General features: G+C 44.0%; 1 non-coding gene across 1 annotated transcript; it reads left to right on the top strand.

The window, feature by feature from the left end:
• The first annotated feature begins 8,987 nt into the window (after positions 1–8,987).
• Positions 8,988–9,064, top strand: Trnag-ccc (transfer RNA glycine (anticodon CCC)). Its single transcript has one exon. It is a non-coding gene; the product is annotated as a tRNA-Gly (tRNA).
• The last annotated feature ends 5,537 nt before the right edge of the window (positions 9,065–14,601 follow it).

Genomic DNA, 14,601 nt, shown 5'->3' with positions numbered 1-14,601 from the left:
GAAGGAAACTGAGGCTGGGGCTAAAGGCACAAGGGTAGCGTGAATGGAGCTAAGATTTATACCCTAATCTTTTTTTTTTTTTTTTAAGTACCAGGGATTGAATCCACTGAGCCACGTCCCCAGCCCATTTTTGTGTTTTATTTAGAGACAGGATTTCACTGAGTTGCTTAGGGCCTCGCTAAGTTGCTGAGGCTGGCTTTGAACTCATTATCCTACTGCATTAGACTCCAAAGTCGCTGGAATTACAGGGGTGCACTACTGCGCCCGGCATTACTCTGGTCTTTGTGTGACTTCTTATCTTGTCCCCTCTCTTTGCCCATTGATGCTTATTGAACACCTAATATGTTCCTGCTCAATGCCAGGTAAATGTGAGTGAGTCCCAGTTTCTTTTCGTTTTGAGAGAGAGAGAGAGAGAGAGAGAGAGAGAGAGAGACAGAGAGAGAGAGAGAATTTTAATATTTTTTTTTTTTTAGTTTTTGGCAGACACAACATCTTTGTTTGTATGTGGTGCTGAGGATCGAACCCAGGCCTCACGCATGCCGCTTGAGCCACATCCCCAGCCTGAGTCCCAGTTTTTTGATGCTTACAGTCTACTGAGCAAGGAGGCGGTGATCAGCAATCAATTTGAAGTTGTGGTAATTGCAATTGTGCACTAAGCAACTAGAGACAGTAACAAACAGTGCTAGTTCAGATTGGAGGATCAGGAGAGGCCTGAGAAAATTCTAACTGAGCTTAGATATAAAGGATGAGCAGAGCAGGTCAGGTGGAAATGGTGGCATATCAAGTGGGTGGGCTTTTTGAGAGAGCTTGGCAATCCTCCAGAATGGGAAAAAGGTCGATGTGCTGGGAAAGCAGATTCTGAGAGGGCAGGATCTGAGATGGGAAGGTGGGTGCCAGGCAAACCAGGTCTTTGTAGGCTGAGACAAAATTGTGGACTTAACCTAAATGCAACGGGAAACCAAGGAGTGTTTAAGCAAGGGAATGCCTCAGTTTGTGCTTTAAAAACATCACTGTGTGAACACATACTTCATAATGAGGCAAGTCGACTCCTCTGTTAGATGCCTAACAGAAACACATACTTACGTGCACCAAAGACAAAATATTGATGATAACCCATTGCTGTTTGTATATGTGGTATTCTCCCCAAAGCTCATGTGTGAGACAATGCAAGAATTTTCAGAAATAAAATGATTAGATTACGAGTTATAGCACAATGGGTGGATTAATCCACTGATATGGATTAACTGGGTGGTAACTGTAGGTAGATAGGATGGAAGGAGTTGGTCTCTGGGGCGTTCCTCTGGGGTTGTGTTTTGTGAATGGAGTTCTTTGTCTTCCTCTGCTTCCCACCTGACCTATCCTGTATCCGAGCTGCTTTCTTTCACCACATCCTTAGCCATGATATTTTGCCTCACTTCAGGCTCAGAGCCGTGGGGGAAGCCTTCTATAGACGGAACCCTCTGAAACTTTCCCTCCTCTAAACTGTTCTTGTTGGGTCTTTTGGTCATAGTTTTTAGTGTTTTGACTAAAAACAATACCCTCTGTTTGAAACAGCCCCAAGCATTGTGCAGTGGCTCATACCCATTATCTCAGCCACCAGGGAGGCTGAGGCAGGAGATCACAAGTTCAAAACTAGTCTCAGCAACTTAAGGAGACCCTGTCTCAAAACAAAAAACAAAGAAGACTGGGGGTATAACTCAGTGGTAAAACACCCCTGGGTTCAATTACCAATAAGGAGGGAGGAAAGACCGACCGATGAACGGGAGAACATAAGCTTCAGTCCATAGGCCACTCAAACGCCTCTCAGTACTTGATTGAATAAATCAGGAGATTGTCATAGATTGGAACACTATAATGCAACGAAAATGAACAAATGATAAGCACAGCATCATGATGACTCTCACAAACAGTGACGAGTGGACTAAGGCTGACATAAAATGTGCACATTGGATGAATCCATGCATACAAAGTTAAAAAACAGACAAAATGAATCCATAGTGCTGGAAGTCAAGATAGGAGTCGTCCTGGGGGACAAGGGGCACAGGGTGGGCTTCCGGAAGGCTGCTGATGCTCTGCGCCCTGATTCGGGCATTGGATCCACAGGTGAGTCCGGTGGAGGCAAACTTGTCAAGCTGAAGGCTTATGATTTGTACCTGATTCTCTGGCCAATATGTGAGCGATGAACTGCAAATGGGACAGGTGACAAAGTAAGGCTATGGCAGGATCCATGTGAGTGGTGGTCAGCCAGAGGGGTGGTGACAGCCATGGAACCATGAGGGTGGACCAGGGACACATGTTGAAGAGCCCCCTGGGCTGGTGACAATGGGGGCACCCATGCTGCTTCTGCACTGAGCACCTGGGTGGCTGGAGGAGTCAGAATCAAGAGGCAGAGGGAAAGGCAGGAGAAGTTGGAAAAGATGGCAGAATCCAGAACCTTAGTTTTGAACATGTGACATTCACAGTATTTCCAAAGGGCAACCTCATTGGAGCAGCTGCACATGTGGGTGTGCAGTAAAATTTTATTTGGTGAAAAAAAAAAAAAACAACTTTGGTTGCTTAAAAGAGAAATAAAGTTCTGTAGCCCCTTTTCTTTTTACAAAGCACTTTCACTTCCAATACCTTGTTCCATTTTATTTCATGGCAAAGATACTTGTCTGTATGGGAGGCAAGGTGTGGACAAGTTGTGGAATTTTGTGTCCTTCTCTAGAAATGTGAGCCCTGTGACTTGGGCAGGCCTTATCCATCTATTAAAAGCGAGCAGGCCCTGGGTAGGAGCACCAGCCACCCTGGGAAAGATGGTTGAGGCCAGTCACTCTACAGTAGGCTAAGCCAAGGGGTCAATTGTAGCATGCAGAGACTCGTTCAGACAGCCTCGGGAACCGGGATGGGCCACATTTGAAAAAGACAGGGACTCCATTACTTTTTATTATTTTAATTTTTTTTGTACTGGGGATTGAACCCAGGGATGCTTTACCACGGAGCCACATTCTGAGCTTTTTGTTTTTTATTCTTGAGATAGGATTTCATTGAGTTGCTTAGGGCCTTGCTAAATTACTGAGGCTGACCTCAAACTTGTGATCCTTCTGCCTTGGCCTCCTGAGTCGATGACATTATAGGTGTGCACCCCCATGCCTAGCTTCCATTACCTTTTGATTGAATATCTATTCATACCTGCCCCTGGAGAACAGAGATCATACCTCTCTCTTTCTACAATCCTCCAAGGCTCCCCATTCCTCCCAGATGAGAATCTTTAGCATGAGCCCCCAGGCCAGGTGGGAGCATTTGCCACTTTTTGTGTCTAAGGGACAGGTGTTACTGGGAACCCCAGGGATGCTCTGCCACTGAGCCACATACCCAGCTCTTTATTTTTTGAGACAGGGTCTGGCTAAGTTGCTTAGGCCTCACTAAATGGCTGAGACAGAACTTGAATATATAATCCTTCCGCCTCAGTCTCGGGAGTCAGTAGGATTAAGGGTGTGGGCCACTACACCCAGTTTTTATTTTTAATTTTGAGACAGGATCTCACTCAAACTTGTGATCCTCCAGCCTCACCCTCCAGAGTCACTGGGATTACAGATGGGCACTGCTGTGCCTGCTGCTCCTCGGTCTTCTAATGGGTTCTTCTGATTTAAATCAGGCAGGGCTTTCTGCTGAAGACTCTGGGTTCCAGCCTGTGGTAGGCTTCGTCCTGTGTCTGGGCCACTGTTCACTCTTCATTGGACTTACCAGTGCACATTCTTCAAGACTCAGATCAAAGCCAGTGTTTTCCCAGGAAGGTTTCACACTCCCTGAGCAGGATGCGCTGCTGCCTGTTCACCCAAGTCACCAGCTCTGTCCCGGCGTGAACCTTCGCTCTCCTTACAGCATCAGTCTTTGCAGACGATCTGGGAGCTCCAGTGCCTTGTTCCCTACTGCCATCCAGCACTAGCACAGAAGTCACAATGTGGGGGGTGGCCAGGAAGGGGAGGGTTTGACCGATTTGTCCCCTGATCTCCCAGGCTGAGGACTGTGCCCTGTGCCCTGCTATTGCATGCCACGTGTGTCCTCAGAGCCATGTTCTTCCCTTGCCTTCAGGGCTAACCCCTAGGGATCCAAACAGTGACCCTGAAGCTGGGCATTCCTTTGTCCACACCCCCAGGCCCAGCAAGACCCATGGTCGGCTGTGCACTCAGGGACTTGTCCTTGTGCTCTCCAAATCCCCTGGACATTCTCATGACCATGGATGACCCCACACCTACTTTTTCAACAGAATTTTTGGGCACAGTTTATGGGCAGATTGCACCCAAAGCCTGGACCCTCTTCCCAAAGGACAAACAAGGGTCAAACATTGGGTCAACTCAGTCTGTAATAGTATAATCTGTGAAGGTGTCCAATGACCCTGAAAGAGGCACTAGGCACAGGGCATTGAGGCAGTCCTTGAACACCCTTTGCCATAGCAAACCGCGCCCCCCAAATCCTTTCTAATAAAATAATTCATGGGAGCAAAAATGAATTTATGAGAATGTTTATTGCAGCATTGCTCATCACAGTGGAAAAAAAAAAAAAAAACAATCAAGATATCCATCCACAGGTGATTAGCCAAAAGTGGAAATCCAGGCAACACCCTGTTACCTTTAAAGGTGATGTGCTGCCAGGTGCAGGGGCGCATGCCTGTAGTCCCAGCAGCTCGGGAGGCTGAGGCAGGAGGATGGAGAGTTCAAAGCCAGCCTCATCAACAGGGAGGTGCTAAGCAACTCAGTGAGACCCTGTCTCTAAATAAAATACTAAACAGGGCTGGGATGTGGCTCAGTGGTTGAGTGCCCCTGAATTTAATCTCTGGTACCAAAAAAAAAAAATAAGTGATGTGCATGTTATCATGTTCATGAACTTGTATCTGTGACACATTGTGTGTGTGTTAGCAGCTGCTGATTAGCATGGGGAAGGACCACAGTATGGCCAGAGCTAAAGAACAACTAGAATCCAAGATGGACCCCTTCTCCATCCACTGTGTTTGCCTCACTTCCTCGCTCAGTCCAGATAGTGTTAACAAGGTTGGGGACACAGGACACAGTCTACCTGAAGCTTTCTCTAACCCCAAATCCAGAAATCCCAAGCAAGGACTACTTGGCCACCTCAGGTCAAGTACCTCAAGTCAGCTATGAGAGGTGCTGCTGGGGGCTGTGATTTGTCTAGCTTGGGTCAAGACCTGCCCCTGGGCCAATCAATGAAGACCAGGGAGCAGGTATCTTTGATTTCATCTGGGGGCCCCTGAATTAAACAGAGAAGGGGAAGATGGGTACCCAGGAAACAGAGCAGGGCTGATAAACTCCTTTGCCTCCTACCTGTTGACAGGCACCCTTTCAGTAAAGATAGGAGTCAGGGGTACATAGTGGCAAAATTCTAAGACAATTCTAAAATGTTTAAAGTGGCTTTCCTGCGGCTGGGCTGTGTTCTTGATAATGAATACCAATTATTAGCGAGATTACATTTTTGAAATAGAGATGCTGTATTGACTGTGGCTTGGGAACGTGCACTCGAGCCGCCGGCCATGTGTCTCTTCCTCTGTCGGCTCCTGTTGGATTCGAAATGCACGGAATGCTGTGAGCTGAAGCCCTGATTCTCGTTGCCAGTCATCTAAGGCATGCGTCTAAGCCAATAAGTGGATATTCACTGGGGCCCAGGAAGTGATGGGAGGTGATCTGTGCTGGAGACACAGTGACCACTAAGGGCCATATCTTGCCCTCCAGAAGCTCATGGTCTGGTGGAAGAGAGATGAGTACACACTGGTTAGGCAGTATGTTAACCAGCTCAGGGCAGAAGTGGGAGCAATATGTTAGGAACATATAGACCAAGGGACAACCAGTTCTATTTAGGGGGATCTGGAAAGATAATCTTGAGATATTGGGGTTTGAACTGGGCATGCACTTAGAGCATGCATAGGGTCCACCAGCAGGCTCTGGAGTTGGCAGGTGGCGGGGTGTGACAGGAAGTGTGAGGGGCCAATGGTGAATTTCATTCATTGTGTATTTAGAGAGCATCTACTATATGTCAGGCTTTGGGCTAAGGGCCTGCTTAGATTAGGAAGAGCATTTGGGACAGGAGTCAGAAAGTCTTGAATGCTATTCTACTGTTTTTCCAATAAAATTAAATTGAGATAAAAATGTGGGTTTTAATTGCTTCTCCATAGGAGGAATCCATGTCTTCCTTACTCAGGGACCCTGAACATCGCCAGGTCATGTGTCTCAGGAAAGAAGAAGTGGAGCAAGTGTTCTGACACCCTAATTCCTGAGTTCATAATTCTACTGAAGTTCCAGAAAAAATGGAGAAGAAGCCCTTTGGGTGACTCTCCCAGGGGCTGTTGCACAGGCGCACTGTGCTACCACCGTCCTAGCTGGGCTTTGCAGTGCAGGCCTAGAGCCACCATCTAGAGCGCTGCCCTCCCAGCTCTGGGTCTCTAGAGGGACTGTGGGGAAGGGTGATCACTGGTGTCTGAAGTGTCTTTCATGCACTAAGTCGAATGACCTTGGCCTGAATCACTGAGGGTTATGTAAGATTAGGTAGCCACTTAGTCAAAAATAGCTTTCATGCTGACTCCAGCCCACAGGACAGCATCCAAGGGAAGGGGACACAGATGAGCCAGAGCTGAGCACGCACGGGGAAATTCCCTTCCTGGTCCTCACCACTGGAAAATCATTTGAGAGTGTTAGAGGGGACTTACAACTACTGACAGGTGATGTTCCATACTTCAAGCAGAAATATAGTTGTTTATTGAAGCACAGAAACCAAAGGAACATGAATATTGAAAGGTGCAGCAAACATTAGAATAAAAGTAAGAGAGCGCAATGTGATGGCACATGCCTGTAATCTCAGCTAATCAGGAGGCTGAGGCAGGAGGATTACAAGTTTGAGGCCAGCCTCAGCAACTTATAAAGATCCTAAGCACCTTAGTGAGACCCCATCTCAAAATAAAAATATAAAGGGCTGGGGATGTAGTTCAGGGATGTGGTAAGGTCTCCACCACCACATTTTGATCTCAATTGTGTTTTATTGGAAAAACAGTAGATAGCATTCAAGACGCTCTGGACTCCTGTCCCAAATGCTCTTCCTAATCTAAGCAAGCCTTTAGCCCAAAGCCTGACATACAGTAGATGCTCACTAAATACATAATGAATGAAATTCACCATTGGCCCCTCACACTTCCTGCCATACCCCACCACCTGCCAACTCTAGCTCAGTACCCTCCCCCAAAAGTAAATAATTAAGGGGGTGCAGCAGGCAGAAACAACAAGGATTCAGGAGTTTTCAGATCTCTTACTACCACTGACTCTCTAAAGCCAGCTGCTTTCATTTATTCAGTCAACAACAAATCCTGAGCAGCTGTATGCCAAAATCTGTGCTAGCACTGGAGACACAAAAGGGAAAGATGCTATTGCTAACCTTGTGGAATTTGAACTTAGGGTAAGCTGCCTTGACCCCCACCCATCCTAGTGATAATTTACATTTTCTGAGGACTTTCTCTGTGCCAGGCACTTTAAAGACTCTAGGCCCACATGGTGAACAAGCCAGGCAGTCTCTGGCCACATGTAGCTTGTAGTCTACAGGGAGAAACAGACCAAAATCTCAAATTTCATTGAAATAAAAATTCCCATAAAGGTTTGTGAAGGGCCCTTCCTGGTCTAAGAGGAAGTCATCTCTGTTGACTGGGGACTGTTGCCATCCTATTCAAAATTTCTGCCCAGTGACGGAGCATGCCAGGGCCCCTGTTTTCTCCCCTGGAAGTGACATTGGGGAAAAGCAATTTGAGCATCCCTGCTGTTCAGAGTGGGTGTTGGTCTGATATTTTTGGAGGAAAATTTGGCAACATTCATCAAAGCTTTAAAAGTATGCCTCTCCTTTGACCTAATAAGTTAGCTTCTGGGAATTTATCCAAAGGAAATAATTGGATAAGTGCACAAAGATGTACATTACAAAGAAGCTCATTGCATCCTTCTTTCTGATAGTTAAAAATTTGAAATGACCAATATAGTTAATAATAAGAGATTGTTGAAACAAATTGCAGTATATTCAGTAAGTGATGTAAAATAATTTTGATCTCTATATTACTAACATGAAGATATGTGCATGATAAGTTTTTTTTTTTAAAAAGTTGGTTTAAAAAGTTGTGTATACATTGGTATAGTTCAGTGATAGAGCTTTTGTCCATCCTGCACAAGGCCCCGGGCTTCAACCCCAGCACCAAAAATAGGTAAGTAAGTAAATAAATAAATAAATAAGATAAAATAAATTGTGGGTAACGGTACTATATAGAACAAAACACTCAGGAACAAATTGATTGATTGATTGATTATACTAGGGATTTGACCTAGGGGTGCTTAGCTACTGAGCTATATCCCCAGCCCTTTTGTTTTTTATTTTGAGAGATATTCTTGCTAAGTCTCGCTTAGGACATCATGAAGTTGCTAGGCTGGCCTTGAATCTGAGATCCTCTTTCCTCGGTTCCTTGATCTCCCAAATTGCTGGGATTACAGGAGTGTACCACCGCATTGGCTTTAGGAATAAATTTAACCAAGGAGATGCAGGCCCTGTTTATTAAAACTGAAAAAAAAAAGTGTTGAGCCTAGCATGTACAAGGTTAAAAAAAGTTAGTGAACTGAGACCTTAATAGACATTGCTTATCCAAGGGCTAGGAGACTTATTTTGTTAAGATAGCAAAACTCCTTCAAATAACTTGCAGATTGAATATAAACTCTATCAAAATCCCTTTGTCTTACGGTTGCCATTTTGCCAAAGTAGATTACACTGATTATGAAGTTTGTTTGGAATTGCGAGGGATCTCAAATAGCCAAAATTGTTTTGAAAAAGAAGACCAAGACATGAAGACTCACACACTTCCCAATTTCAAAGATTACTACAAAGATATAGTAATCAAAATCATGTGGTACTGGTATAAGGATAGTCACACATAGATGAAAGGAATCAAATTAAGAGGCCAGAAATATACATACATGGGCTGGGGATATAGCTCAGTTGGTAGAGTGTTTATCTCCCATGTAAAAGGCCCTGGGATCAATCCCCAGCCCTGCCAAAAAAAAAAAAAAAAAACAGAAAGAAAATACCTGTTCCTACTGATGGACATAATTAAAGGTGCCCTGTGTTTCTCCTTTACTAGCAAAGCAATAAAAACCTAAAAAAAAAAAAAGAAAAAGAAAGAAATATACTTACACAATGATGGTCAATTGATTTTCAACCAGCTTACCAAGATCATTCAATGGGGGAAGGAACAGCTTCTTCAAGAAATAGTGCTAGAACAACTGGATATGTACATCCCAAAGGATAAAGCTGGACCTTACATCACACGATGTGCAAAAACTAATTCAAAATGAATAAAGACCTAAATATAATGCCTAAAGCTATAAAGCTTTTAGGAGACAAATCTTCATAATCTTCAATTTGGCAACAGATTCTTAGACCAAAAGAAAAAGGAGCAATAGCAACAAAAATTGATAAATTGGGCTTCATCAAAATTGAAAATACGCCAGGCATGGTGTCATGTGTGTATAATCCCAAAGACAGGAGGGTCAAAAATTTGAGGTCAGCGTCAGCAGCTTAGTGAGATTCTTAGCAAGAACCTGTCTCAAAATAAAAAGGACTAGGGATAAAGTTCAGTAGTAAAGCACCACTGGGTTTAATCCCCAGTACAAATAATATACTACTAATAAAATAAAATAAAGAAAATAAAGGGCTGGGTGTGTACCTCAGTGGTAGAGGGTTTGGATTGTATGTGTGTGTGGCCCTGGGTTCAATCACCAAAACTGGAGTTGGAGGTGGGGAAGAGCGAGCAAAGACCATGAATAAATATTTCTCCAAAGAATTTATACAAATGGTCAACAAGCGCACGAGAAGATGCTGAATGCCATTAGCCATTAGGGAAATGCAATTCAAAGCCACAATAAGATGCTACTTCATACTCACTAGGATGGCGGTCGGAATGATACAAACAAACACAAGAAGGGAAAATAGCAAGTGTTGGTAAGGATGGTGAGAAATTGGAAGCCTCGTACATTGGTGGTGGGAGCACAGCCACACTGAGAATAGTTGGTGTTTCCTCAGTAAGCTAACCACACAATGGCCCTGCAATCCCACTCTAAGCCCCAAAGAATTAAAAACAGGTGTTTAAATAAAAACGCATACATACATGTTAACAGCAGCACTCTTCACAACAGTTAAAAGGTGGAAATAATCCACATGTCCCTCAAATGATGAATGGGATAAGTAAAATCTGGCATATCCATATTATGGAACATTGTTTGGCTAGAAAAGGGAATGAAGTTCTGTCGTGCTATAACATGGATCACCCTTGAAAACATTAGGCTAAGTGAAAGAAGACATAAAAGGCCACATATTGCCTGCTGCATTTATATGTGAAGCCCTGTATACACAATCCATGGAGAGATTAGTGGTCACAATCAGTGGTTGCCAGGGACTGGGATGGAGGAAAAAGAGGAGTGACTCATGGGGTTTCCTTCTCGGGTGATGAAAATGTTCTAGAATAGATGGTGGTGACAGTTGTATGATACTGTGAATGTACTGAATGCCACTGAATTGTACACTTTAAAAAAGGGAAAAAAGCTGGGCATGATGGTGCACGACTGTCATCCCAGAGACTCAGGAGGCTGAGGCAGGAGAATCTCAAGTTCAAAGCCAGCCTCAGCAATGGCAAGGCTCTAGGCAACTCGGTGAGACTCTGTCTCTAAATAAAATACAAAATAGGGTTGGGGATGTGGCTCAGAGGTTGAGTGCACCCTAGTTCAATCCCTGGTACCCTCCCCCCAAAATGGTGAAAAAAAATGTGGATATTCCAGAAAAATGACTGGAACAATAAACTATAAACTATTAGCAACTATTTGGGGGTAAACAGTAGTTGTGACTTTTTACTCTCTCCTTTTTTCTTTTTGTACTACCTGAAAACTTTATAATAAGCATCTTTTTCATTAATAATAAGAGTGAAAAAACGCAATAAGCTGGTTTTATTTTAGAAATCAGGAAGGAAAAGACAGAAGAAAGGAATGGAAGAAAGGGAGGGAAATCCCTGACCTCACCCCCTCTTCTCTCCTCCACTTGGAGATGTACCCAGGTTTGCATCAGGATGGGAGCTGGGAGGGTTTCTAGATAGGGCCTTCAGGCCAGGGATGGGGTCACCAGCCAACAGAACTTTTTGTGTGTTCCATGGAAGATCCTCAAGGCATATTGTGTAAAAACAAAATTTAAGACAGAGTACCACAATTAAGTGTGATGCACACCACTCACACACACACACACACACACAATCACTAAAGGGGGCACACATATATGTTTGCAGATGCAAAGAGACTCTGCCAAAATGAGTAAAAACTAGCAAGAATGTTTTTTACCAAGGAAGGCAACTGGGTAGTTGGGAAACGGAGAGGGAGAGAAATAGACTTTTCCCTGTATAAACCATCTCTCTGCCTTTTGACTTGGTAGTACGAATTTAGTACTTTCCAAGGGATATATTTTTTCCTGCGTTATGTTGTAAAGCAAGTTTCTGAATCATAAGATCAAAGATATTTAAGGGAAATATATTACTTTTTTTTTTTTTTTGGTTTCTGTCCTGTTTTGTATTTACCACATTTTTATAACAATTGACATTACTTGACAGGTAAAAACAGCAAATATTTCTTAGCACACTGGAACAACCAGAAGTGTTTAAAGTAAAAACAAAATGTTCCTTCCAGCTTACGTTCAAATGGAAAAGATATTTATTAGAAAAAGTATTTTAAAATAAATATAGGCATCACAGAAATAAATTTTCTATAATGTGTCTATTATTTTATGTTGGAAAAGGTCCCTGATTAACGGAGCTTTAAACATAAAGCTAGGAGTTTGGAGCAGCTGGTAAAGCAGTGATAGCCTGACCTTGACCTTCATGGAGTCCCCTCTGGCCCTGCTCTCTGCAGCCTCCTTGGCACAGACCCTGGGCCCTGCCTGTCCCGCTGCCCTCATGGGCCCTGTGCGGCCTGCCAGGTCCAGCCCTCAGGACTCCCTGGGCAGAGGCAGGGCGGGACAAGGGCAGGGGGCTTTCAGATTTCTGCTGGGGGTGCAAGGGCTATTTTGAAGCTCTGTTTATTTAGCAAACATTGTATTTTCACTTTGATAATATATTATAGTCCAATAAAAATAAAATTTTCAAAAGAAATTGTTATTCATGGTTTATGTTGGGTTGAGCAAACATTATTTGTCCATGTTAAGGAAGGGGTTGGACAGGTGGGGGGAGCCAGATGGAGGTGGAGAAGTGGGCCAGCTCCTGAGTCACCCTCTCTGGCCCCATGATGTGCATGCAGTGAGGTTTGACTGCCCAACCCCTCCCTAGAGGAATGAGGGAAGCACAACCTCCCAGCCTCTTGGGCCCAGTGGTGCCATTGGAAGACCTCCTGTGGCTGCCCCAGGATCTGGGATTCAGAACCTTTCCCCATCTTGGCTTCTCTGCTCTGTTATTCCCTGCACATGTCAGAGGTGACACTAGGTCAATGAAAGTGGGCCAGTCAGGAACTTGCCAAGGTCTTTGGGGGCTGCTCCAGCCAGGCCCTTACTGCTCCCAGTAGCTCTTCTGCTGCCTGGAATCCTCCCCCACTCTCTGAACCATCCTTTTGCATTATCAATTCTCCATTTCTATTTTAATTAATTAATTAATTTGGTACTGAGGATTAAACCCAGGGGTACTTTACCACTAAGCTACATCCCCAGGCCTTTGTTAATTTTTTAAATTTTGAGACAGGTTCTCACTAAGTTGTTGAGGGTCTTAATAAGTTGCCAAGGCTCTTACTAAATTGCCAAGGCTGGCCTCGAACTTGGAATCCTCCTGTCTCAGGCTTCTGGGATTAGAGGCATGTATCACCATGCCTGGCATGCATTCCCATTATAAAACAACAAAAAAAGTTCATATCCCCCCTCTGAATTTCTACTGTATTTCTACTGTTAAAAGTAGACATAACCCATCTCACTCCCCACCAAAGAAGTCACACAAATGCCAGGCATGGTGGCAACACGGGAGGCTGAGATAGGAGGATTCCAAGTTCAAGGCCAGCCTCCACAACTTAGTGAGATCTTCTCAAAATAAAAAATATAAAGAGCTGGAGATGTAACTCATTGGTGGAGAGCCCCTGGGTTCCATCTACTGTACCTCCAAAAGTCATACAACCTAGGAGAAGCTCCATAGTATTTTCAAAAATTTCATTGAAGTCTTTAAAAATAAATCAGTTTTTTTTTTATCTACTCGTGACATTTCATACATTAATTTTGATCCTTTTAAAAGCATCTTAACAGAAACCTATTTTTCATGCTGCTAACAGTATGGCTTTGATGTGTTTTTAGCTATGTAATCTTGGTCAACCTCTCTGTGTGCTAGTTTCCTTATCTGTAGAATGGGATATAACACCAGTATCTACTTTATGGGACTCCTGAAAGGATTCAGTGAGATAATGCAGGTAAAATGCTTTTGCCAACAATCTGATGCAATAAACGCTAGCAATCCGTAGGTTGCTAACACAGACATTTCATTTTGCTGCTAGCACAAATAAGGCCACATGAACCACCACTTTGTCTAGAGCCTTGTCCAGATTGAAATTCATTCCTTACACCAGTTTTCCAGAAATGAAAATGCTGCAGCAAAGGGGTCCGGATCTCTTTAAAGTTCTTGATCCAGATGACTATTGACACTCCTGTGAGGAGAAGGAGAATTCTGTTTTAAGTGTAAATCTGTTGTCTGGGGGCAGGAAATGGAGTCTCTTTCCCTCCAGCGTACACAACTCTAATGAGTATGAAGTTAGAGGGCTTCCCTCTCCAAGCAAACCCGAGTGTGATAAGGCCTCTTGACATCATACCGGTATTTGCTGGAATAACCCTGAGAATGGAGTTTCACTCTGTCAAACTAGAGCAAGGATCTCGCCCAAGGTGTGGTGAGCAGTAATCAATGGCTAATGGCTGGAGCTGACTTTTGTCCTCTTGGTCATAAAAGACCTTTGAATTGCTTGGCCACTTTTAAATTTCTCAGGAAAAGTGATAACATAAGGGCCAAAGTTCATACCAGTTGGCAGGGCTGCCTCTCCCCAGCACACACGAGGCTGGAGGGAGAGGAGATGACCACAGTCCCATGAGTGTTGGGCTGGGCTCATTGGGATTGGAGTCACTGGGGTAGGAGATGTTTTCCTATTGATTCTCCTGCATATCACGCCACAGAACATATCGCCATGCTTTGTTTAGCTACCAGTCCCACAAAACTGAAGAGTGTTAAACTTGACACATGGTAGACAGAGGACTCAGAGGACTCAGTCAGCCCTGATGTGAAGGACACAGATCAAAACCACGCTTGTCGCTCCCGGATTGCTACCCAACCTCCCCTCTACATTTCCCAGAATGACTGAATCAAACCTTCCAGTCCCTGAGTCTGGACATCTGCATTTCATCCAGCTCTTCAGAAGATCTTATCATCTAGCCAGTTTAGGCAGGGAATATGCTGACCTATACATCTGAATATCAGCTCGGCTCTCCTCTGTGCTCAGATAAGGTCCTCAGCTCCCACATTTCAGACTCAAGCTTCAGCTCTTA

Source organism: Marmota flaviventris, chromosome 5, assembly GCF_047511675.1.
Source record: "Marmota flaviventris isolate mMarFla1 chromosome 5, mMarFla1.hap1, whole genome shotgun sequence".
NCBI lineage: Eukaryota > Metazoa > Chordata > Mammalia > Rodentia > Sciuridae > Marmota > Marmota flaviventris.
This window is presented reverse-complemented; position numbering and strand designations above follow the sequence as displayed.